Below are 25,959 nucleotides of genomic sequence, written 5' to 3'. Positions count from 1 at the left end.
TGAATTTCATGAGAACAATCACTTTTATAAGAATTCTGGGATTTCATCAAACTGGTCAGGGAAGGTAGTAAGGAAATGAATGTCCACCTGCAATATTAAGTAATTTTTGCCTTGTTCTTCCCTTTCCAAGACATATAAAACCGGGAATAAACAAGTCCCTGAAAAAAATGCTAGTGTGTGTGATTTTTTAAATTTATTTTGAGAGAGAGAGAGAGAGAGAGAGAGAGAGAATCCCAAGCAGGCTCCACACTATCAGGGCAGAGCCTGACCTGGGGCTGGATCTCATGAACCGGAGATTATGACCAGAGTCGAAATCAAGTGTCGGGTGCTTAACCGACTGAGCACCCTCATGCGTCCCACCAGTGGTGTTTTGCCTTGGAGTCCCCAAATAATGAAAGGTACTGGGTTCATAACCTGCAACGTCCTCCTTTCTTGCAGAGTGCTTCAACAGTGCTGGCACCTTCCCGCTCCATTTGTCGTCCCCCAGCAGGATCTGAGCCGTTTTGCTCTCTGACTCCTTCCCGTCTGCTCTCCAGGGGACAGGTGCCTCAGAGCAGCCTTCTGGTCTCCTGACCAACTTCCAGGGGCTGGGGAGAGGCTCTGTGAGTGCATTTCAGTATCGTACGTGAGAGCTCAGCTGTTCTTGTCAGATAAAACTCGCAAGGACTTCAGCTGATTCCTTCCCCAGAGTAAACGTTCTGCTACCAAAGAACATCTTTCATTGGAGTTTGGGAAGCCACTTACACTTTTTAAATTTATTTTTATTTTTATTTATTTATTTATTTTTAATTATTTTTAAATGTTTACTTATATTTGAGAGACACACACACACACACACACACACACACACACAGAGCATGAGCAGGGGAGGGACAGAGAGAGAGGAAGGCAGAAGATCCAAAGCAGGCTCGTGATGTCAGCAGACAGCCCCATGTGGGGCTCAGACCCACAAACCACGAGATCATGACCTGAGTCGAAGTCGGACGCTTAACCGAGCCACCCTGGTGTGCCCCCCACTTTTTTTTTTTTTTTTTTTTTAGAGAGAGAGTGTCAGTTCTGGTGTTCAGAGGCCCATCTCTCCATCCAATGTTTTCTTCACCTTCAGAACAAAAAACTAAAAAACAAAAACAAAAACCCAAAACCAAAAGACCAATTCGAACCTACAGATTAGGGTTCCCTTTTTGTTACAACTGAAGCTGTCCGGTTTATAATTAGTGGTTAAGAAAATGAGTGTGCAGGTATATCACGAGTAATCCCACAAATTGCAATATCCGTCACTCGTCTACCTAAGACCAATAACAACGCGTGCTGTTACTACGTTTCTGGACTACATCCTGGAGTGAAGAAAATTTAGAAGGAAGATTAGTCTCACTAAATCATCTGTACTTGCTTGTAGTGGTTTACAACGCACACATGTGTTTGGCACTTAAAAATTCATTTTGCCCTCATTTTCTGTTTCTCAGTGCTGCTGAGTCATTCATTGATTTATTCAGTATATAGGTGTTGAGTACTTGCTACGTAATTGCACCGTGTTCTGTGCTACAGACACCATAGTGAATCAGAGGGACATGAACTTGAACTTACAGCCTTGTAGGCTAGTGACTGTAGATCACATTAGTAGTTAAGTTCATTATAACTGCCCATCTCAACTTAGAAATGATTATCTTTAGCCAACTGGGTGGCTCAGTTGGGCAAGTGTCTGACCCTTGATTCTTGTTACGAACCAGCACTCTGGTTACTTTCAAGGTGAGAGCAAATTCTATTTTATTTTATTTTATTTATTTTATTATTTATTTATTTTATTGAGAGAGCGAGTGAGGGAGTGTGAAAGCGTGTGTGCACAAGCAGAAGAGGGGCAGAGAGAGAGAGAAGGAGAGAGAGAGAATCCCAAGGAGGCTCCATGTAGTCAACACAGAGCCCAATGTGGGGCTCGATCTCCTGAACCATGAGATCATGACCTGAGCTGAAATCAAGAGCTGGACGCTTAACCCACTGAGCCACCCAGGCTCCTCAGAGAACAAACATAATTTTAAAGCACAGTAGTCAAATAACTCAGACAGGTGCTGGTAAACGTGACTGTTTGAACAATGTTAATTTGTAATATGTTCCGCCTTTGGCACTACGCTATGAGACTTGTCCAGAACCGTATCTGCTTATCAAGGCACAACGGTTAATTGTAAATATAAGATGCTTGTTTTGTATAAAATGCAAATTGACATGTCAGCAATACGTTTGGTCTTTCTGAGACATCAACGTGAATCGTAGAATGCCGTAGGGGCCCAGAGAATGTCTTATCCCAGCCCTTCATTTCACAGAGATTCCCATGAAGAGGGGCGCAGTGAGAGCTCTCCCCTACACCCTGCTTCACACGCAGGGTTTAACTGAGATCAGCTGGGCCCGAATGACATCGCCACTGGCTCCAACTATAAAAAGAGAATCGCAGAGGAAAACAAAAACTTCAAAGAGGAAGCTGGGCTGTCTCCCGAGAATTGGCCTAGTACAAAGCCTTGTCCTCCAGGATGGCTCAGAGGCAGAAGCCTAATAAAAGAGAGGAGGTCTGCTTGAGATTTCCAGAAAGAGGAGACAGACACCTCTGAAACCCTCAAAAGTAAGATCACCAGGGGCCAGGTCTCAAAATTTCACTCTAAAGGTAGAATTTCCTTGGGAAGTCTAGCCATTTAAGAATAAAACGCAAAATGCTTTAGAGGGAAAGAATTGGCTAAAATAATTTATTAAAAGGCAGTTATCCATTTCATTAATTCTAAGTCACAATTGCTTTTAAATGGCCTGTTATTTTATATACCACTAAGAAGGAAAGATCACTGCCCATTAAACTATGATGCCATGCTCTCTCATCACTTAGAATTTCTTTAATACTCATAGAGCCCTTGGAACGTAGACATGGGACTTTGTCATCTGTCACTCTTTTGTCGACAGAAAAAAAAGGAAGATATAAGGGAAGCAAGTCGGTTGAGGTGTCCCTAAAGCTTCTTCACCTCCAGAGTCCTGGTCTCCTGTGTCACTTCTCATTTATTGTCATTGCTGTCCACGTTTGCTGATATATCTGTGCCTTTGAAGATGCCGACGACGCATCGTTTCTTAAAGAATCCATGAGATAACTAAAAGCCATTGGTGCAGAATGGCTCTGTTGTTAAGTAGTACAAGCCTGCTTTGACTCCCAGGTCAGTACCATTTGGTACCATGGTACGATGACCATTTAGTACCACCGCAGACCCGCCCCCCCACGAACACTTGACTGCGCGCTCTTTTACAAAAGTGCATTTCTCATTTCCCAAGAATTCTTCTCCAAGTTGCTGATGTTTGGCGATGCTTGGTCAATGAGAACTCTGTCAAGATTGTCACAGGACAGACAAAGATGGTCAGACACCGACTCTGAGACACGTCCCGATTTTGGATTTCGGAGACGTAAACATGTAAAACGAAACGTGACTCTCAGAGCTAATGAAATATGGCACTAAGAGATTCCTTGCCTTTAAAGCTCCCCCCCCCCCACCCCGTGTGGTATTTGACCCATTTTGTTGCACACAAAGTAAATTAGCTGCTTTAGTTTTGTTATTGCACATAATTGAGTTTGGGGTTGTGTGTGGTATCTGCATGGCATTCCTCTTGGTCGGCATTTCCTACACTGCCTTTTTGGAACACGGGTGATCTCGGGGAGTTGTTAGGACGTGTTCCATGTGGAAAGAATTCTGTGGTTACAGAAGTTTGGAAGATGCCATCCACCACATTTCTTTCTGGGAGAAGCACAATTACCATGAGCATATTGAAGCCTCTGAGAAGTCCTGTAGTGAAGAATCCCATTTAAATGCTTACTTCTGTGTTCTCAAATTTATGTGACTGTAAAAGTCTTCCCCCCCCTTTTTTATGAGTGTGTTCTAGCAGAGTTTGAGAGATTCTCCTCTAGGGTATTTTACTGCTCAATCAAAATAGCTAAGCCTGAAACACCACCGAGGGCCTTCGGTAAGGTCCTAACATTTATTACGAAGCCATTGAAAATGGCTGCACCCCAGGGGAAGGGCATGTCCACAGAAGAACTAACAAGTCCCAGGGGATTTTCCCTGTCATCCAGCAGCATGGGACTGTCACAGAAATAAGACTTTCTTCCCCCAAGACTCTTTTCCAGAGACTCTTCTCCTCATGCACACCTCTCCTCTCAGACTTTGTGGCTGACACCTCTTATAGACTTCCTCACACATCTGTCCTCACCTATGGTCCTGCACACTTACACAGCTTTCCTGGATCATCTTCTCCATGTCAAGACCTCACTGCAGTCATCATGCTGGAAATTTCCAAAGCTGTTCTCCATCCTGGATATAATCTGGAGCTATCAATTTGGTGATTGATAATCCTCAGGCCAGCATTTCATATGCCCTTTGACCTCAACGTGTCCCGAAACAAATTAATAATATTCACATTTCCCTCAAACACACAGTTCTTGGGTTCAGTCTGTTGGTTAATAAGCGTCTGGGAGATAAGGTCCCCATCAAAGCACCTGCCTTAGTCCCCCACTGTCAGCCTATGAATTCACACTCATGGATCCCTAGGCTGGGTCCTTCCCTGTCTGCCCACTGCAGCCTTAATTCAGGCCCTCTTTGACTCCAGCTGGAATATTGGTGCCCTTGGAATTCTTTTTTGTTGAAATCCAGCTTCCATGCTGCTCGGGTTGTTTCTTCACAATTATATCAAGCCATTCCTCCTCTTAAATTTTCAAGTTCCCATTGAATGAGAATACCCAGGATAACTTGTTTGGAAATCATGAGAGGGGTTGGCTAAAAAGAAAATGACATAGGCACTTATAGTAGGGTACTAAGCAGACTTTTAAAAAGTTGTACTTTATTTTTATGTTTTAAAAAATATTTGTTTAGGGGGCGCCTGGGTGGCGCAGTCGGTTAAGCGTCCGACTTCAGCTCAGGTCACGATCTCGCGGTCCGTGAGTTCGAGCCCCACGTCAGGCTCTGGGCTGACGGCTCAGAGCCTGGAGCCTGTTTCCGATTCTGTGTCTCCCTCTCTCTCTGCCCCTCCTCCGTTCATGCTCTGTCTCTCTCTGTCCCAAAAATAAATAAACGTTGAAAAAAAATATTTGTTTATATATTTTTGAGAGGGAGAGAGAGTGCAAGGGGGGAGGAAGAGAGAGAAGGAGAGAAAGAATCCCAAGCAGGCTCTGCACCGTCCACACTGTCCACGGGGCTCGATTCCATGAACTTAAACCAAAAATCAAGAGTCAGATGCTTAGCTCACTGAGCTCCCCAGGCACCCCTATTTTTATATGTTTTGATACAGAAATATGCTCGTGCTATATTTTTAAGCGAGAAAAGTCGGATCACGAAATAGTATGTATCACCAAGAATACATATAAAAGTTGTTTATCTCTTGGCACTGGGGCCCCAAACAGTTTTAATTAATTTTTTCTCTTTTTGCCTGTGTGGTTTTAATTTTTGAACAGTGAAGTCGTATACTTTTAAAATAAAAAAAAAATGTAAAAACATATCGTTTGAAAGATTTGGTGCTAACAAAGCTCTCCTCTGTGAAAGCTTCTCTTTTCAGCACTCACCACCCACATGCTTTGTTACTTGGAGAATTCTCAGAGCACAGACCGGGAGGTGCTGAAGTTACCTGCTTCCATCTGTGGCCTGAACTGGACTATAAACTCCTTGAGGACAGAGGCCACACCTTATTCATCTTGCATTCGGATATTTAGCCCAATCTGGCCCTTAGTGACCGTTCAGTAAATATTTAATGAATGGTTGAGGCTGACGTTTTGTTAAGGAAGACTGGAATGAAGATTCCCTTCCTGCTGGTACATAAATGGGTGCGTGTATATATGCATGCATATGCTCACGATAGGCTGCACCCTGTTCTAGGCGTAGTGCGTGCATTATCTTTGAGGCAGAGAACGCGATTATTACTGCTATGAGGAGGGATAAATGGAGGCTTGGGGGTTAAGAGTTGTCTGTGGATTTGCTGTGAGCTATGTGGGCCCCGCTTGAAAGCTTGCTCTTAAAAACTGTTGAACCGTCTCCTAGGGATCTACATTATCACACAACCATTTTGGAAACAAACAAGCTTCGCCACAGCTTAGGCCACGAGACAGACAGCGGGCTCCTGATGGAGGGGAGGGTGGTTCTGACCAGGGTGGAGACTCAGCACTGGGTTTCTCCTGCACAGTTTCACTCAACGCTGGCTCGTGAGTCGAAACTGGTACGGACTGGAGTCAATGTGCCGTCCCGAAGCCACATCTGTGTCTTTCAGTTGGCTCCGAAAGGTGTGCTCCTGGCATTTCTGAGTTCCTAAGACCTGAGTAGCAAGAGGTCTTGCTACTTTGGGGAAAGCAAAGCAAATAAGTCTATACTTTTCTGTTCTGATTCGATATCAAATGGCTTTATTACCTTGACATGAGTCGGCAGAGTGGCTCTATAGATGAAAAAAGAAAACACGGTTCCAACACAGGGTTACTCTTACCTTTACGTGGAGTGGGGGAGGGGGTGGTTGTTTGGCCCTCCAAATTTAAGGATCCAGAGCAGTTCATCAGGCAGAGGTGATTGGTTTCCAGTTGGTAGGAAGAATAGTGGCTCTGGTATTACTCCCACGTGGGCAGCATCTGCAACATCTCCGGACCTGGTTTCCTCTGTGGTGACCAACCATCCATGTTTGCTGGGGACTGAGGGATCTTCTCCGCTTTAGGGCTTTCCGTGTGGAAATTGGGATGGTTAGTCACCCACCATCTCACTCCCGTATAACCCCAATGGCAGCTCCTCCTTGCCCCTTCCAACACACACACACACACACACACACACACTATTTATTCTTTTCTCATGAAAAATTAATACATAATAAGAGGTTTGGAGAATATAGGAAAGTATAATGAAAGACAAAACACACATGCACACAATGCTACCATTATCCAGGGATAGCTGCTATTGGCATTGTGATATATTTTCTTTTAGTCTTCTTTTTCTATATAGACAACCTTTCTGTGACTTATTTTCACATTTCATAGCTGCCCTCAATACTCCTTCCAACTGGATTATCTTCATAACATTATTTGCAGGAGGGAGGGAAGCCTCGTCTGATTTATGTCATCCTATATTCCTGAGATATGGCCCCAGACAGATGTCGAAGGTGTAACAAGTAGTACCAAGGACTTCGGTATCAGGTAATTAAATCCTTAACAGGGGTCAGCTCCCATTTTTGAGGTGTGTAGATAAAGGAAGGTAGGTGACGTTGCAGAACATTTAGCAGAGAACCATAATACATTTGGACTCTTTCATTATGAGATCGCAGAGCCGATTCTATAATTATTATCAGTATATGAGTATTTCTTATATGAAAGAGAGTGATAAATTTTTCCCCTTGCCTCTAGTGAATAGTTAGACAAGAAAAAAATGAGTCTTAAGCATAGTGTGAAGGATTTAGGCTAGATAATAAGAAAAGTTATTAACTACCTTAGTGGGTTAGAGAGAGTATAAGAAATCTCCTCTGAAAGTCTTTAGAAACGAAAGAGATTTTCCTATCAAGGAAGGATTAAGCGTGGGCCTGCCTAATGCCGAAGAATAAACAAAATAGCCTGTCAGGGTCTCAGCCAGGCCTCCGGTTCTAGGATTCTGTATAATAGAGAACACAGAAAAATACGGGTAAAATTGATTTTTATTTTACATTTTTCCTTTGAGGAACAAAAATAAATAGATAGTGGTATTTTTAAAGTCTGAGTTTGATTTTCAAACGGTTGTGCAGCGACATGTTGCTCTGGGTTGGACGGTAACATCACGGAGGAAGAAGGCACTAGAGTATGACGACGTTGACTGTCATTATTTTCCCAAATTGCATTCTTGTTGCTTTCCCTTGAAACTTTAAAATAGGTTCATTTAGTTTAGTGACTGTCTTAGCTGGGATTTTAAACCCTATTTGTATTTCAAGGGATTAAACCAAATCTACATGGCTTGCAACACCACGGGTAACTTCCGGCCTTTGCTTCTTCATGCCTGCTATGTTGATCATTCTTAATTGTTAACAGCATTCACTTCAACACTCTTTATATTTTCTGCCGGCCCTTCTTCCTCTTGCACATTCATGCGGATAGTGTATTAGCTGTAAATATGGTCCGTAGAGAAAGCATCCCTTTCTATGCAAATTGGCAGCTCAGGGAATAGTTGGAAGCTTACAATGTCATTGAAAGTCACACAAATCAATTGGCAAAAATTACTTTCTGCGATTATCTTGTTTTTGCAGTTACGTTTTTAATTTTGACAGCTTAAGTGTGTTTAGGGTTCACGGTAGTGAAAGGCCAACCAGAATGTGGGGCAGGTCACTGCTGAGATCCCCATTGCTTGGCTAATGAGGTTTTCTTTGGACTTCTGGTGTCATTTAATCTCATTAAGATTGAAGAGAGATACTTTAGAACAAAACAAACGAACAAGTATTTATTGGGTGCCTATGATGTGCGAGGGTTGCATTAGGTAGAGTGGGGCATGAAAATTAGGAGCGCTTGCTTTCAAGAGCCTTACTATCTAATTAACAAGAAAATAAGTAGTAATAAAATAAAAATATGGAGCACGTAAGAAAAGGTGCCACAAAGCAGGGCACGATTGAATGTCAATTGAATTATACAGGTGAAGATTATTTGATTTTGGAGAGAAAATTGTGTCAGGCTCCTTTCCTGCAGGTGATAAGCTATGAGTTGGTCTCAAAGGCCTTGGCTAAACAGAAAAGGGGCCTTCCAGCGCGGCAAATTAACGTGTGTAAAGGCTGAGTGGGAGAAAGCAAAAGGTATGTTTAGGAACCAATAAATACATTTTGTTTGGAAAGGAGACTTGGAGCTGAAGAACAACGGAGAAAGCTTGGGGACCCATTCTCAGTGAATACCAAGTGTGTTCTTTTTCTTTTTCTTCTTCTTTTTTCCTTTAATATTTATTTATTTTTGAGAGAGAGAGAGAGAGTGCGTGCGTGAGCAGAGGAGGGGCAAAGAGGGAGACACAGATTCCAAAGCAGGCTCCAGACTCTGAGCTGTCAGCACAGAGACTGATGCGGGACTCGAACCCACAGAGTGTGAGATCCTGGTCTGAGCCGAAGTTGGATGCTTAACTGACTGAGCCACCCAGGCGCCCTGAGTGTGTTCATTTTCTATTGCTTTGTCATAAGTCACCATAGATTAAAGAACGTTGAACACCACCCATTTAGCATCTCATAGTTCTGTGGGTCAGGTACAACTGGGTTCTCTGTTTAGGTTCTCATAACATGAAAATCAAAGGGTCAGTGGGCTTAAGCTAGAGGTTCTGGAAAGAGTGCTTCCAAGCTCATTCAGATTATTGGCAGAATCCAGGTCCTGCGGCTGCAGGAGTGAAGTCCTTGTTTTCTTGCCGGCTGCTGGCGGGGCCCACCCCCACCCCTACAGGACACCCTCAGGTCTTTGCTCCACGGTTCCTGCCATGTCAGCAACAAAGAGATACCCTCCTGAATGCCTCCCCTTCTCCTGATCTGTCTTCTTCTACCGCCGCCAGCTGGAGAAACACAGTGTTTAAAGGTCTCATTTGATTAGCTGAGGCTTTCCCACACAATCTCCCTTTTGAGGAATTCAAGGTCAGCTGATTAGTAACCTTAATTACATCTGCACAGTCTCTTTCTCCATGTAACGCAACATAACCATGGGTGTCGCGCAAGGGGATGAAGACCAAGGGGGCCAGCTTAGAACTCTGCCTACCACACCAAGTTGTGAGACGATGCTGCCATGTCCCTTTCTGTTGCCAGAGAGCGCCGACCTCAGGGTGTGTGAAGAAGACATGCCTGGTTGAAATCGTGGCGGACGTGTGGCGGAATTTCGCACTTTTGTCAGCTCTGCTTTATTTCCAACCAGACGTCCTTTGCATGGAGGAAAAACGAACATGTAAGGAAAGGTCTTAGATGGTTTTCCATTCATCTTTCAAGGTTATAAGCATGTGAAAGGCTTCCTTATGCCCATAAAGACTTTGGCAGCGTTACTGACTTGACCTAGAGGGGAAGACAAACTTGAAAGAGCAAGAAAAATTCCTCTGAGGGTGTGTATACTATTCACAAATCCCTTTTGTCTTTCCCCGGACCAAGTATCCTTGCCTTTGCTACATTTTAAAAGAGTCACGTCATTCCAACAAAAAGTACAAAATCTTATCGCAAGGGGTAGGCGGTAGAGTTGGTGTCAGAATTCAGTTAAGAAACAATAACTCAGACGTTTATAAGTAAAATGTACTGTAGTAATGGTATTCGCTTTTCCAGCATGGCTGTACCATGTTGATTCATTGAGGGAAGAAATGGTATTTATATTCTCTTACTGAGTCATGGCATCCGCTCTGAAATTTGACAGTCATGCGAGTGGGCAGAAGAAAAGGGGAAGGCTGAGTACCTAGTGCGGCAGAACAAGGAAATAGTCTCTTGTCCAATATCCTTGGAATCAGTTGCTGACAGTGTAGCCAGTTGGATGGAAGTAGGATAAAGACTGCCAGTCAACACATTCATAATGCTTTGGGCAGAGCCTTGGGCAGAGCACTGCATAAGGTGTTGCTGGGATTTTTCAAAATTGTCCAAGTCCTTTTTGACTATGAAAGGAGCTCTTTCCTTTCATTGGGGTTGCTTAACTTCATTTAGGAAGAGTGTTAGGACCTTTCTCATAATCTGTGAATCCCAGCTAATGGATGAATGCAAATATTGTTATCATCTCCCATTGACAGAGAACTCCATTGTTACAATGGACAGAAGTGTTAATCCTTTTGTAATTAATACCTTATTGGGGTCTGCGTAGGTCAAGGATGTGGTTGGATTTTGGTAAATTAACTTTGAAGTTGTTTCCTTAACTCCCATACTCCCATTTTTTCTTTATTTCTTTTTTAAAAATAACTATTGCATATAACTTTGTCCTTTTTCCTTTACCAATGATATAAGACCTAGTATATATATTGAAATGAAACTAAACTGGACAAAAGGCAAATATGAAGGACACATGTCTTTTTCTAGAATACTTGCTAACAAATCACATAGATAAATCCAACACAGAGGAATTACTGTGCTCATGTGGTAAAGATTAACCACCGGCATGATGATTTGCGGTTTATTATATCGGTCTCCCCAAGAGTGATCAGAAAGAATGTTTCTTCTAAATTCTATCACTGACAACATTCTCTTAAATCCAAATGGAAGCTGAAGCCCAATGTATTATATTAACTAATGAGCTCATCAATTCATGAATATTTGTTCCTTTAAGGATTGTGTGACCTATATTTTTCTGTCTTGGTTGTAACGTGCAACTGGGGCGATGCAAAACCAGTGAAGAGCCTGATGGTGTGTTTCAGTTCATGAGTGCTCAGTGTGGCTCAGAGACGAGGGACAGGCGTCTGGGAAGGTGCCCAAGGGGAGTGGACATGAAGGAAGCCCACTGGGGAGTACGATCTGGATGGGTGGGGGCTCTGTAGGGTGGGCTTAGCAGGCCAGGAATGGCAAGAGTGAAGGCAGGATCACAATAGCATTGTTATAATTGAGAACCATATGTATGTATAGGTGGCGTACAAAATAGTGAGGCGCAACATGGGCTTAGCACACAGGAAGAGCTTGGTTTAAATCTACACCATTTTATGAAACGCAACTTGGGCACATTACTTAACTGCCTTGGATTTCAGTTTCCCTATCTGTAAAATGAGAATAAATTATCTAATAATTATCTAAAGGTTGTGAGGAGGACTGAGTGAGATAATATCTAGAAAGCACTAAGAATGCATCTAACATGTGGTAAACATTCAATATCATTTAGCTTCTATTATTATTATCACGATGATGATATAAAAATAGTCAAGGGGATGATCAACCAAGAGCTCCGTTACGCACATGGATAGAATTAAAACATCTAACAACTGTTGAATGCTCTCTACATGCCAAACATTCTTTGGGAGTACGTGACATGTATTATCTTATTTACCACTCACACCAATGCTATGGGGTAGGCAGCATTTTTATCCCCATTTCACATATGGGGCCAGGAGAGGCATGGGAAGTTATAGAAGGTCTAACAGTTTGTAAGAGACAGGGCTGGGATTTCAACCCAGGCAGTCCAGTGCTGGAATGTGGCTAGTCACTCTTCTGGACCACTCTGAACTCTCACTCAACTGCTTCTTAGGGAGCAGGGGGGCTATCAATGATTAATTCCCTGTCTGCATGGAGCATATTGAGCATCCCCCAGATTGTGGGGGCACCAACCTCTACCTCAACCCTTACTAAAAATGTCTATCCTTTATTAACTATACTAATGAGTGGTAATGGGTTCAAACATTTTGAAGAATTAGGAACTTTGTTTCAGACGAAGAATTAAAATAAATTAAGATACAGATTCTTTGAAATTTATTTATTTATTTTGAGAGAGCATGAGTGGGGGAGGGGCAGAGAGAGAAGGAGAGAGACAACCTCAAGCGGGCTCCATGCTGTCAGCGTGGAGCCTGTCGTGGGACTTGATCACACAAACTGTGAGATCATGACCTGAGCTGAAACCAAGAGTCGGACACTCAACTGACTGAGCCCCCCAGGCACCGCTAGAGTTTTTTTCAATAAAATTTTTAAAGAATTGTAAGAAGGGGTAGAGAGGGAAATAGAGTAATATATATTAATTCTACAAGGCTCATGAATCTGTTGAAAGGCCATTATTTAAAAAAATTTTTTTTTAACGTTTATTTATTTTTGAGACAGAGAGAGACAGAGCATGAACGGGGGAGGGTCAGGGAGAGAAAGACACAGAATCTGAAACAGGCTCCAAGCTCTGAGCCGTCAGCACAGAACCCGACGCGGGGCTCCAACTCACGGACCGCGAGATCACGACCTGAGCCCAAGTCGGCCGCTCAAACGACTGAGCCACCCAGGCGCCCCGAAAGTCCATTATTTTATTGCTTGTGTTGGAAACGCTTCAGCATACCCAATTAATGAATGTAGATGCCAGGCATTTGCCATGTGCCAGCCACTGAAAAAGGCTGGCCAGTCTCTGATTCTCAAGGAGTGGCCAGTCTAGTTGAAGATACGGAATACTAGAAGAGAGTTTGGTATCTGCACTGTATACAGACCCAGACCTGAAGCACAGGTTCCCGACTTGCTAGCTGTGTTCTCCAGGCTTTGATGTTTCTGAGATTGATGATGTTTTGATGATCGTTTGTTTGATTTCTTTACAGGGAAAATGGCGATAATAACACCTACCTCCCAAGGTTGTTAGAAGTAAATCCACTGAAGTAATATCTACAAAGCCTCTGGTACCATTCTTGGAATGTAGTGATTCTTATTAAATAATATCCATTATGATTATTATCATTTGACATACATCCTTATATACCTCAGAAGAGTAACCAGCCATGACAAGGACATCAAACCAGAGGTGCAAACAATAACTAGGCATTCAGTTCCCAGAGGCGAGAGAAAGGGAAGAGAGTGTCCAGAGGTGATTTTTCTGAAAAAGGTGGAGTTTGGAGTTTGGAGTTTGAGGTTGCTTTCCTGAATGGTTTCTAAAAACTCCTAATATTTTAGGATTAAAAGGGTCCTGAAATCAAATTTGTTTAGGCACCACTGGCTAAAAAAGGTTAAACAGGTTTCCTCACTGTGTGACTTCTCAGGGCCATTTCATGACAATTACGTAATAACTCTCCAAACAGAAGATTCAGTATGCAGTGTCCCCAACATATTCATCCTTCTGTTCTTTCATGGAGCTCCCATGGGCTGGGGTAGTGGAGCAAACTCTGGGAGATGTGAAGGGAGACTGTATCTGGAAGGATGGACGGCCAAGTAGCGGATGGAGATGGGGCAAAGGGCATGGAAGGAGGAGAGACAGGAGTGTGATGAGCCACCAGAGACCGTGCTAACGGGGCAGACTGGGGACACACTGGGGAGAGAACTGTATTGGAGAATTGGGGAAGGAATGGAAGGTTTGTTTTGGTTTTAGAAGTATTGTTTTTCTTTTTTTTTCTTTTTTTAAAAATTTTAATGTTTATTTATTTTTGAGAGAGAGAGAGAGTATGAACCGGGGGAGGGGCAGAGAGAGAGGGAGACACAGAATCTGAAACAGGCTCAGCTCAGAGCCTGATGTGGGGCTCAAACTCACGGACTTCGAGATCATGTCCTGAGCCGAAGTCGGACGCTCAACCGACTGAGCCACCCAGGCTCCCCGAAGTATTGTTTTTCTTAAGGAAGATTAATCAGACTGATGGTCCAGAATGTTGTGGATGGGCTAGGACTGCAGCAGGAAAGCCTGTCAAGTTTTTGAGTTAATCCGAGCCTGAGAGGACCAGGTTCTTCTCAACCTTGTTTTTATTTATTTCATTTTTTTTTTTTTTTAATTTTTTGTACTTTCTAAATGCCTGGAATTTGGCTCAGTGGAGATAACCACTTTTTTTTTTTTAATTTTTTTTTTCAACGTTTATTTATTTTTGGGACAGAGAGAGACAGAGCATGAACGGGGGACGGGCAGAGAGAGAGGGAGACACAGAATCGGAAACAGGCTCCAGGCTCCGAGCCATCAGCCCAGAGCCCGACGCGGGGCTCGAACTCACGGACCGCGAGATCGTGACCTGGCTGAAGTCGGACGCTTAACCGACTGCGCCACCCAGGCGCCCCTTATTTCATTTTTTAAATTGGAGAGAGAGAGAGCGCGCGCACGCATGAGTAGGGGAGAGGGGCTGAGGGAGAGAGCTCGAGAATTCAAGCAGGCTACACGCTCAGCGTGGAGTCACTTGGGGCTTGATCCTATGACACTGGGATCGTGGCCTAAGCTGAAGTCAAGAGCCGGATACTCAACTGACTGAGCCACCTAGGTGCCCCTCAACTTTGTCTTTATATTACGATTTCTTTAAGCTGATGATTGTGCGTTGACTGATGGGCTTGGGTTCTACCACTGCCAAGTGTCTGATTTTATCATAGGCACCCAGCATTTATACCACATCTCCAAGGCAACACCTTCATTAACTCATGGATGTATCTTAGAACATTTCTACTTCTCTAAGCACCCCCGCCTCTCTCTCTCTCTCTCTCTTTTAACAAAATCATTAGGAATAATAAAAAAAACCAAACAGGTGGAGACATTCACAGTTAGGTACACAGTTTCTGGCCAGCCTATCTAAACTTCCAGAGGCCACACACCCTTTATGGTACATTTCATGTTTGCAGGTCTGTCATTCGAAATGCCTCCTGGACAATGTCGGCAATAGACCAAGCAGAGCACACAAATGGGATGGCCTACCAGCCTTCATGGCCCATTGAGTTATCAAAGGAACAAAATCCGAGTTTTTTCAGTGTGAATGAGAATTTAAAATAGAACGAGAGAAAGTGCCGACAAATCACAATTTACAATTGCTGGAAATCCCAGCGAAGCAGGACTCGAGGACTGTCTCGTCTCGTGATCTTCATGGAAAGAACAATGATTGTTTTTGTGGAATTCTCCCCCTCCTCCCCACTTCCCATCCCCTTTCTCTCTGCCCCTCTCTGCTCCTCTCTCTCCATCCTTATGGGGATTAGCAGGCCTGCACCTGGTGAGTAATACATGCTGGATGAACTCCCTGTCTTCTTTCCCTCATTCACTTTGACCTTGACCTGGAAGATAGCCTTCTACCTCGCAGGAATTTGCAGCAATAGTTTCGCACTGTTTGATCACTTGGCTATTGGGCGTGTGAATTGCTTTTTAAAAAATATACACAGAAATTTCTATTTCCTTGTTTAACAAGTGAGGGGTGAAATAAAGGAGTTCTTCCTAGATCTAGAGATTACAAACAAAACAACAACAAATTCTAACCACCGTCCAGCCAACAGCTGCCCAATTAATGTCATGTGCGTTTACGGCAAAAGTGGCCAGTGACAACATAGCAGAAGGCAGCTCAGGTCACAAATCCAGAACAGGAAATATATTTTCATCTTGTTATTTATGACCCAGCCTTAAAGGAAAACAGATGGTACTACTTTCAGGACTGTTTTGCTCTTGTTTCAAATGGCTAATTCAAATCGAACACGGGATTCTATTCTTAGTCAAGGCAGCTGCTGCATTGTCTGAGCCGCGTTGTTTTTCCCAACAACATCCCCTCCCCTGAACAGAGCAGCCCAGCCGAGGGAGACCACAGCTACGTCACCAGCACACAGCAGCCCTAGGAGAATTGCCTCTGCTGGCAGGAGAGTCTCATACCGAGGGGGACAGCACTTAGGGCAAAATGTGACCCCCTTTTGAGTATAATCCACAGCTTCCATTCTCTCCACTGGGGCAGGGAATCCCGTCAAAAGCATGACTTTCCCTTTGAAAGCGGTAGTTCATTCCAATTTTAGAGCAGAGTGACCTCTCAGGGACCCTTCTAGGATGGGGAAGATTGCAAAGATGGGAACAGAAGTCAGAGAGGGCTAAGAGGAAATGGAATGTGAGAGAAGCTCCTACAAGACAAAGGAAAAGGCAGATACTGCTGAAGTGCTTCTCCTTGGGTGGCCATATTGCCCTGCTGGTTTTCTTTAGCCAAAGGCTGTATTCAGGAGACTCACTGACAAGAGTTGAAAAGTAAACATTTGGAGGAACCATTCTTCTAAAAAAAATCAATTTTTGAAAACCATCGAAATAACATATGTACATAATTTTAAAAATAAAATACTTCCTGTTTTTTTCGCCACTCTCTGAGAGAGAGCCTCAGCTTCATCCTCCTACTAGGCATCCCCTCCCTGCCATCCTACACACTAGAAATAGTCATCTCAGATTCTTCCAATGTCAACTCCAGGTATTCCATATTTCGGAGAAATATGCTTATATTGTTGACGCTTTAATTTTAGACAATATATCTCAATGTTCTCTAGTGGTGTTTGAGGATTTAGCTTGCCTACAACTCCTTGTCTACAACCTACTCATTCTCCCGATTGAGTTACAGTACACTTTTGGTTATCTGGCGGTTTTTATATTATTATGAGTAAGTAAATCTTTTTGTTGTTGTTGCCAAAACATATAGCATAGTGTTACTAGACTTCTTTTCTCGTACAGCCTTTTGTTTTTCCTGGAGTTGACTGTCGTGCAATTTTAAAATTTACTTATTTTTATGTGTTTTTTTAAACTAATTTTTCCTCTTTGGAATTAAAAACTTGTCAAATGCATAACCATAATTTTTTTTCAAATAATCAAACACATCCAATAATCTACTAGCTTTCCTCCCCCTCCAGGCCCCTTCTCTCTGTGAAATTTCCCTTCTCCCTCATGCCTCTTGCTTTGATCTATTTGTTGGCTAGGTCCTTTGACGAAAGCTTAATTTAGGACTTCCTGTTACTTTTTCTTTCTGTTGGCTCCTTTTCCCAAGATTCCATTTCCTATGAAAGCATACTAAATGCAGATATGCATGGGAAGCAAAATGTTTGATTCCTTACATTCCTGAAATTATTGTTATTTTACCCTCACATTATACTATTGTAGCTTGACATGGCAGAGACAATGAGAGTTCAAAACTAGTGAAGTTGAACATATACCAACAGAAATCCTTCAGAATAAAATGGAGACTTAAATGTAAAACCTAAAATCATAAACTTCCATATGAAAACTTAAGGGGGAAGCTTTGTGATCTTGGGGTTAGCAAAAAATTTCTTAAATATATAACTGAAAGCATGATACATTACAAAACTAAATTTTACCAAAATAAAACACTTGGACTCATTCATAATACTGTGAAAAGACAAGCCATAGACTGGTAGAAAGTATTTGCAAAACACATATCTAATAAAGAACCTGTAAGCAGATACATTGTTAAATTAATTAAACAGGAGGCCGTAGACTGAGGTTGCTCTAATGCCTTGGAAGCTGATGTTAGCAAACCAAAATTTAAGCCTGGTAGTGCTTCTAGGTTAAGAAATCAAAGCCTAATGGCAATCAACCACAAAGAACCTACTAGCCTTTTCCTAATAAGGCAAACGCTTAAACTACAGCCAACCAAATAATACTGCTTCTGTCCTTTCTCTGTACAGGTCTTTCCCCTGACTCCTGTTGGTAGAGTGTTCCTAACGGCTTCTGGTTTGGTGCTGACCAACTGGAATGAATTTTTGTTCAAATAAACTCTTAGAATTTTTAATATACCTCACTTTATCTCATAATGAACTGGTGTCACAAATGGAGACTCCTTGATGGCCCCCAGGAGCAACAAGTAATGAACCCACTGAGTCTGTGGGCTTACTGCTTTCTAACTGTCTCTGGAGATCATGTCAAGTCCGTCTTAGATATTCAAGCTCAACAGCTTTTGTGTTATAAGCTCTTAGACTTTGTACGAGCATTTCTTTTTCTGGAGTAGATCTGGAGTCAGACTGGGTTTGACTTAACATGGATAGGGTCCAGTGTGAGATCTCAGGTTACTCAAATTTTGTTTTAGGAAAAAAGAGGACAGAGGGAGGGATAGGGGTGGGAGGAGGAGAGAGAGACAGAGAAAACTCAGTTCCTCTGAGTCCAAAGAGTCTGGGAATCTTCCCTGTTGGACTCTGGCTAACTATATGTATACAGATTATGGGCCCAGACCTGTGTTAGTCTGAACAAGTGGGTTAACTTTACAAAGATAATTTAATTTTTTTAAGTTTATTTTTCTTTTTGAGAGAGAGAGAGAGCGGGGGGGGGGGGGCAGGGGGCAGAGAGAGAGGGAGAGGGAAAATCCCAAGCAGGCTCTGCACTGTCAGCACAGAGCCTGATGCAGGGCTGAAACTCACAAACTGAGATCATGACCTGAACTGAAATCAAGAGTGGGACACTTAACTGACTGAGCCAGCCAGACGTCCCTATCAAAGATAATTTTAAATTACAGTGGTCACAGTGGGAAACTTTTAACCTGAATAAGCATATCCATTTACTAGATGCCCTAGAGAAAAAGAGGTCTCAGCCTAGAACACACTGTAAAGGGTAGAGAGAAAATTACTTTTCTTCCTCTATAGTTTCTGGTGACTAGGTTGGGACATGCTGAGACACCACACTCAACGCTGGAGCCTGCAGATAAGATCCTGGGAAAACTGGCAGAAGCTGGGAAAGGGTGAAAATCCTTACCAAAGTCAGCTCTCTTGGATCTTTGCCTGTAGTGCCTGGTTTGAGAAAAGAAAGATGACGTTTCATGTTGTCCCTTATTTTTCAAATTCAGACTCTTACGGGTTTGGGTTTGGGGTACTCATCGGTTATTGATCCTTTCTCTTCCAGGAACAGCTATCACTTCCTTATGTAGTTCTGAGAATTTAGCTGGGCTTTCTGCCTGTCATACACATACTCCATTTGTGGCCAGTGTCCTATGGACTGTTGACACCTCTCATGGGACTTGAGACTTAAGGACTTAAGTCCAGATTCCAGTGGTTCTGGATCCTGGGAAGACTACATATTTGTACCCTCTTTGGGGAAAGTCTATGGGTAAGCCATAAAAGGCTTATTGGTTTTGGTTGGTATACCGTTGGTTTAAAAGAAAAAGGAAGTGAAAAGGGAGTTCAATACTGCCGGGAATATTTATTGTTTGTCCAAGCTAAAATGTGATAATAAGATATTTTAAAGGACTAAAAAAAAGAATGAGTTCCGTGGTCAAAAGGTGACCAAATTGGAAGCTTATATTAAAAGTCTGATAGAAATGTTTTTAGGCCTTTTCCTTTGAGCTAAAATGAAACTATATGCCCACGGGAAAAGAAAACATTCTGCCATTATGGAAGGATTTAGTAAAACATTCCAAAGACACACAACTCTGAACGAGAACATAGGAATCTTCCGATTTCCATCTTAATTGGAAATCTTCTCCCTAATAAGCAAATTGAAAACACTGTAGCTGGATGGGTGGGTCCATCCTTTGAGATCATTCAGGTTGCAACTGAAACCTTTGACGAATTAAAAATCACTTGTCTTACAAATCAAGTCCTTACAAGAACAGAAATGTGGCTCTAGGAGCAATTCAAGCTCACCTATCCTTTTTATTAATCCCCAAACCTCTCCTATTCATCTCTGAAGGCTTGCAGATTGTAAGAGATCTGGACTTTGGAAACAGAAGTCCTTCTTGGAGAAACTTACACTTTTTCTCTGCCTTTGAGATGGAAATGTTCTACTGGGGTTTCTCCAGGAACCAAAAGCCACCTCTTATAAATGCAAACTTTAGGGAGGTAATTCTTATCAGGACAACAAGGACAACACGCTATCTGGAAACCAGGTGAATGGAAACGTTAAAAGTCTTCTCTGCAAATATTAGTAAAAACTTATGCCCTCTGAGCAGGAAAACTTAACTTACCCCACCTGCCAGAAACCAATTTGGATTCAGCTGTTCTTTTATAAACTAGCAAGATTTGCATGATCTTACCTGTCTCATGACTAAAATTTTAAAATGAAAGCTATAAGATCTTTGTATCTGACTGTTTAGTTATGTCTATATATGTATGTTATGTATATGTTATAGATGAGTGATTTTTTTCCCCTTTGGATGGCAATACCAAAATTTGTAAAAGATCTCTATTTAATTGGCTTAAAGAAAAATAAGCAATTATATACATTAAATATTTCCTCAGAAATGTAGGAACTAACCCAAATGTTTTTCAAGTTCACACGATCTGGGATAATCTTCAGTAAATAAAACCTAACTTAAATTTGCTGCTTTAATCAGAATATGCATGTCTTCAGAGTTATTAAGATTAAAAACAGCACATCAGTAATGTGACCTTAATCTACCTGAGTTTCTTAAAAGTCAAATAAACGTGGGGTGCCTCGGTGGCTCAGTTGGTTGAGCATCTGACCCTTGATTTTGGCTCGGGTCATGACCCCAGGACCGTGGGATGGAGAGCCCATGTCAGGCCCCTCACTGAGCATGGAGTCTGCTGGAGATTCTCTCTCTCTCTCTCTCTCTCTCTCTCTCTCTCCCCCTCTGTCTTACTTGCGCTATCTTTCTCTTAAAAAAATAAAGTAAAATATGCTCATGTTATCCTTGTTACAAATTTTTCCGTCAAGAAAAATAACTTAAGATGATGGTTAGCTGTTTAATATTTTGTGAGATTTTCGTGAGTCAGCTAAACATAATTTGTTAAGAGCAAGTAAATTAAATAGATGTAAGTAAGATAAAAATTTATAAGTGAACATTTCAATAATAATTTAATGGTATAGCTACTTAAAAATAGTTCCCGAAGTCTTTTTGGTAACTTGAAACCTTAATGTTATAGTAAGTTTATTAAATGAAGGTATTCATGGATTGTCTAGAGCATTTCCAAATAAGATAAAATTCTTAAACATTAATTTCTGGACATAGATTTATCTACTTCCAGCTTCTTCTTAGAAGAACTTAACATACTGGCATTTATTTGTAAACTTATACCAAGTTGAAAAATTTACTCTAAGGTAGAATAGACTTCTAGAAATTATGAAATGTATTTATAAATTTTCCAATGCACAGACAGCCAGTTTGACAGTCTGTTATTGCTTATTGTGGTGTCTCCCCCAATCAGATGGAGGCCCCCAAATGTGGGGTGAATGGATCAGGTGGAAGATGGCAGCGTGGGTGGTGAAAGAATTCACCATAGGCAGAGCAAAGGAGATAGAAGTTTACTGAATAAACTGCAAGGGAACGACAGGTAAGACAGCAAAGCAGAGACTGCCACAAGGCAGTGGGTGGGGACCATATTTAAAGGGGGAAGGTGAGGAGGTATGGGAATGTATGGAATTTTCCTTTTTTGGTAACTGTGCCTGGCTGTAAGTAGCCCATTGGTCAGCTAAGGCTTGTGGGTATTTTGAGGTGGGTCACCAAATAAGTCTGTGTGTAATCAGCCAGGGGGTCTTACTCAGGTTTCCATTGCTCAAGCCTGTTGCCTAAAAGTGGCCTCTACACTCACTTCTTAGTTTTTATTAGAAATTAAGGTTTCTAAGGGTTAAGAATTCTAGTCAATATATGTAATTAAAACTTGTAGAAATAATAAAGGTGAAAGGAAACAACTGTGTATGAAAAGCAGCTAAGGAAAATGGTGGTCCTCTTTTTTGGATAAAGAAAGGTACTAAGGGCATTTTTGTTGTTTTTGTTGTTCAAGGAAAACGGGTAATTTTGTCCTAATGTAGAGTGACTGGTTGTTCCAGAGTGAGAAAAAGGAAACATATAAGACAACAGATGTAAAAAATTGTAGCAGGTTTGTGGAAAAGGACCCTTAGGAAAGGAATTTCACGTGTGATCAAGCTGGCTAAGATTAGAATAGATTTATTTAAAGAATAGGCCTTAATACCAAGAGTATCCTGATACAAAATCAGAGTGTGGTTTTCTCTTGTTAAAAGGACATAGTTTTCTTGGACTATTGGTCTTGATAAGAGATTGTGAAATGATTTTCTTTACCTTTTTGGTAGTCTGCTTAAAAAGCAAGGATTTTATCTTACCAAAATAATTTCCTGGGCTTAATGCTGTCTTTCTCAGGTCTTCAATTACTTGGGAGAACACAGTCTTCTCAATATTAAAAGAGCTAATTTCCCCCCACAACTATGTCGCCTTCTGCATTTGCCTTTAAAATCTATTGTCACTTTGGTTAAAAGATTATTATTTCATAATGATCTGTCACCCTATTTGATCAATGTTCAAATATTTTTCCAGTTTGAAAACGTTCCCCAGTCAAATTCCAAATGGAGTCTTTCTGGCCATAAACTAGCTTGGAGATCTTCTAGACGGTCCCTGGAAAATCTAAAAGGATTTGTCTCTCACCTTATAAAAGAGAGATATTAAATGAACTAGGTTTATTTTGTATGTTAAATTACATGGAAAGCATTGTCAAATAAGTGATGATAAACTTTCTTAAGTTACATGTGTATGGATGTATGTTACTAATATAGGTATTTCAGGAAGCTTTTACAATCCATAGAAATTTGTCAATGCTCTGATTATTATCTTAAATTACCGAATGTCATAGAAATAACTAAATCTCCTTATAATATGAACTCTCATCAAATTTCTAACCATGTTTTACTTTGAGGCTTTTGCAAAAGTGCTTTTTCTTCAGAGAAAGCCATGGAAAGGACTCTGATAAGTACTCTAGAATACATGTTTCTGAAAATCTCGAGCTGTACCATTGGCCTGGGTCAGAATTTGTAGAACTTTTTAAAGGGAAAATTAGGTTCAAGTAGAATAAGAATTAATAAAATGGATTGACAGAACAGGTAAGGATGAATATAATTTTCCATGACTCTTTGTTTGAAACATTGGCGGTTCTTTAATGTTTTGGTTTTCCAGGTGTAAGAAAATCTTTTGCTCTTTTCTTTTTAACCTATCTATGCTTTACAGCAGTTTGGCAAGGTATACTTTTATAAACAGGATTGAGACATTTATTTTTTCTCTTTACCCAATCCCTCCAGAATTCAGAAACTTACTGAATATTCTTATTCTCAGGGCATTGTAGTTATTTACAGAAGTTTAGTAAGAATCTGTTTTGCTTAAACCACAGGCCACAACTGGATACTTTGGTTATATTACACCAAGGTTTTGACTGAAATGTCATCTTTGAGAATGATATACATAAAACCAGATATGACCAGACAGTTTTTTTTTTTTTTAATTTTTTTTTTTTCAACATTTATTTATTTTTGGGACAGAGAGAGACAGAGCATGAACGGGGGAGGGGCAGAGAGAGAGGGAGACACAGAATCGGAAACAGGCTCCAGGCTCTGAGCCATCAGCCCAGAGCCCGACGCGGGGCTCGAACTCACGGACCGCGAGATCGTGACCTGGCTGAAGTCGGACGCTTAACCGACTGCGCCACCCAGGCGCCCTGACCAGACAGTTTTAAGAGACTAAGGTTGACTTTATGGAACCAATAAAGCTCTTTCAAGAACCCACCTGGTATCTTGCTTACAGGGTTCCAAACATTACCAAGAAAGGTGAGGAAGAAAGGTCACTGCTTGGCAGCCATAGGAAACTCAGGATATTTGGGGGACTTCAAAACAGAGAGGAATCAACCAAATCTATAGGTATTGTAGACAAAGTTTGATGCTGAGGCCTTGGCTTGGCTTCTTAGCCATGAGAGGCTTTTAAAAATCCAATGTATTTATGAGAAAATTCCAACAAAGATGACTTCTACAGAGCTGATATGGTCAATCACTATTCTTGCTGCCCTTACATAAATAATCAGGCCAAGTTTAACGAGACTGGAATTATTTTGCAAACAAATTAGTCTTCCTGTGATTATCTTTGGTAGAAATGAAGATGACTGTAGAGAGAAAAAAATTTTGTTTCAGTAGGAAACCATAACACAATCTCGTGGGTACCAACGTCCTGTAAACCAGTCCGGATCTGGAATTCTTCTAGTTTCCTCCAATATCTGGCTGTGACTCTCCAAACTAATGTCTCTTATGTTTTTCCAATTTTTCTGATTTGCAGTCACTAAGAACAAATGCTTCCCTGGAGCCTTGTTGGGAGGGACCATACCCGGTCCTCTTCCTTACTGTGACTGTAATATAACTCCAAGGTCTTGAACCTTGAAGCCCCATCTTCCAATTATACGGGGCTCCTCTAGACTCTTGGAACGCCCGCCAACTGAAGATCCAATATTGAAATACACTAAGGAGGTTCCTCCCCGGAAGCAGATGACACCGTGAGAGGTGGGTAGTTCTACCAGGATCATAGATCCAGATCCTCACCTCTGATACGTAACTATTATTCCCTTTGCCTTTTCATGACTTGTCTCTCTTTACTCTCTGTTAATGCGTGGGAAGACAATATTCCTTAACTCTGGGCAGCTATCACTAATTCTGCTGTTAAGGCTACAGCTGTGCAACAAAAGTCCCTAGGCTTTCTCGCCAAGGTGGTTTTCGATAATAGAATTGGTTTGGATTAGTTCTTGGCTAAACAAGGAGGCGTCTGTGCCATGGCAATACCCGGATCAATAACTCTGGTTTTGTGGCGAATGCAAGAAATTAACAACCCCCCTACTTGGCTAAATTGGGTCGATGACCCTTCAGGCACATTCTTTGATTTGTCTGATAACCAACTGGTTTGGTTCGTAGGAGCCCTGGGTAGGGGAACATAATCCAGTCCCTTGGTTTTATCCTCCTGATAATCATTGCAGTCTCCCTGGTGGGCTGTGTTCTCTCAAGGGTCTTGCATGTGCATTTGCAGCCACATCAGATGGCCTCGCTGTGCTTGGAGAAACAAATGAACAACCAGAAGGTCAACAAAAACAGCTCTTCCATGCACCTGACATTATGACCCATGAACTTCCCAATGAGACAAGAACAACTTTATCCTGATGGTGACCGAGAGTGGCGCTGATGCCACGTTTGGGGCCAATCGCTCATGTATGAGAGAATGACCAAAAGGGGGAACTCTTAAATTCTCAACAAAATTCTCCTCTTAGAAGGAGGCCATGAGACTGAGGTGGTTCTAATACCCCGGGAGTTTGGGTAAGCAAACCCAAGCCAAAGCCTGTAAACGCCTCAAGGATAAGAGATCAAAACCTAAGGACAACCAACCAGTTGAGCTTTTCCATGTCCAGCACACTGAAGCTACAATCAATCAAATAATTTCCTTGCTTGGCTTCCACATCTTTTCTATAAAAGTCTCTCCCCTAGCTCCTGTTGGGGGAGCACTTCTGGCCAGTTCTGACTGGGCACTGCCTGATGTGAATTGATTTTTACTCAAATAAACGCTTAATATTTCTAATATGTCTCTGTCTTTTAACCATGTAAAGAACTCTGACATTCAACAGTCAGAAAATACACAACGCAATAAAAACTTGGCCGAAGATTTGAACAATTCACCAAAGATCTATGGATGACAAATAAACACACGAAGAGATGCCCAACACCAGCCAATAGGCAAACATAAACAAAAGTCACAGTGAAATACCACTTCGCACCTATTAGAATGAAAAATTAAATAGACTCATCACAGAAAGTATCAGCAAGGATTAGGAAAGCTGGAGCTCTCATCTACCGCTGGTGGGCATGTAAAATGTTCCAACCGCTTTGGAAAGCAGTCTGTTACCAAATTAAACTTACAC

General features: G+C 41.7%; 2 long non-coding RNA genes across 2 annotated transcripts; one reads left to right on the top strand and one right to left on the bottom strand.

Moving 5' to 3' along the window:
- Window positions 1-228: 228 nt before the first annotated feature.
- LOC115514558 lies at window positions 229-12,891 on the bottom strand. The gene is made up of 3 exons (XR_003969031.1): window positions 12,870-12,891; window positions 12,238-12,244; window positions 229-328 (listed from the first exon to the last, which is right to left on the bottom strand). It is a non-coding gene; the product is annotated as an uncharacterized LOC115514558 (long non-coding RNA).
- On the top strand, window positions 9,793-25,634 carry LOC115514556. Its single transcript, XR_003969027.1, has 3 exons — window positions 9,793-9,898; window positions 21,439-21,564; window positions 25,077-25,634. It is a non-coding gene; the product is annotated as an uncharacterized LOC115514556 (long non-coding RNA).
- Window positions 25,635-25,959: the final 325 nt, after the last annotated feature.

This window comes from Lynx canadensis, chromosome B2 (assembly GCF_007474595.2).
Source record: "Lynx canadensis isolate LIC74 chromosome B2, mLynCan4.pri.v2, whole genome shotgun sequence".
In the NCBI taxonomy this organism is placed as follows: Eukaryota; Metazoa; Chordata; class Mammalia; order Carnivora; family Felidae; genus Lynx; species Lynx canadensis.
Note: the sequence above shows the minus strand (reverse complement) of the source record. Positions and strands in the feature narration are given on the sequence as shown.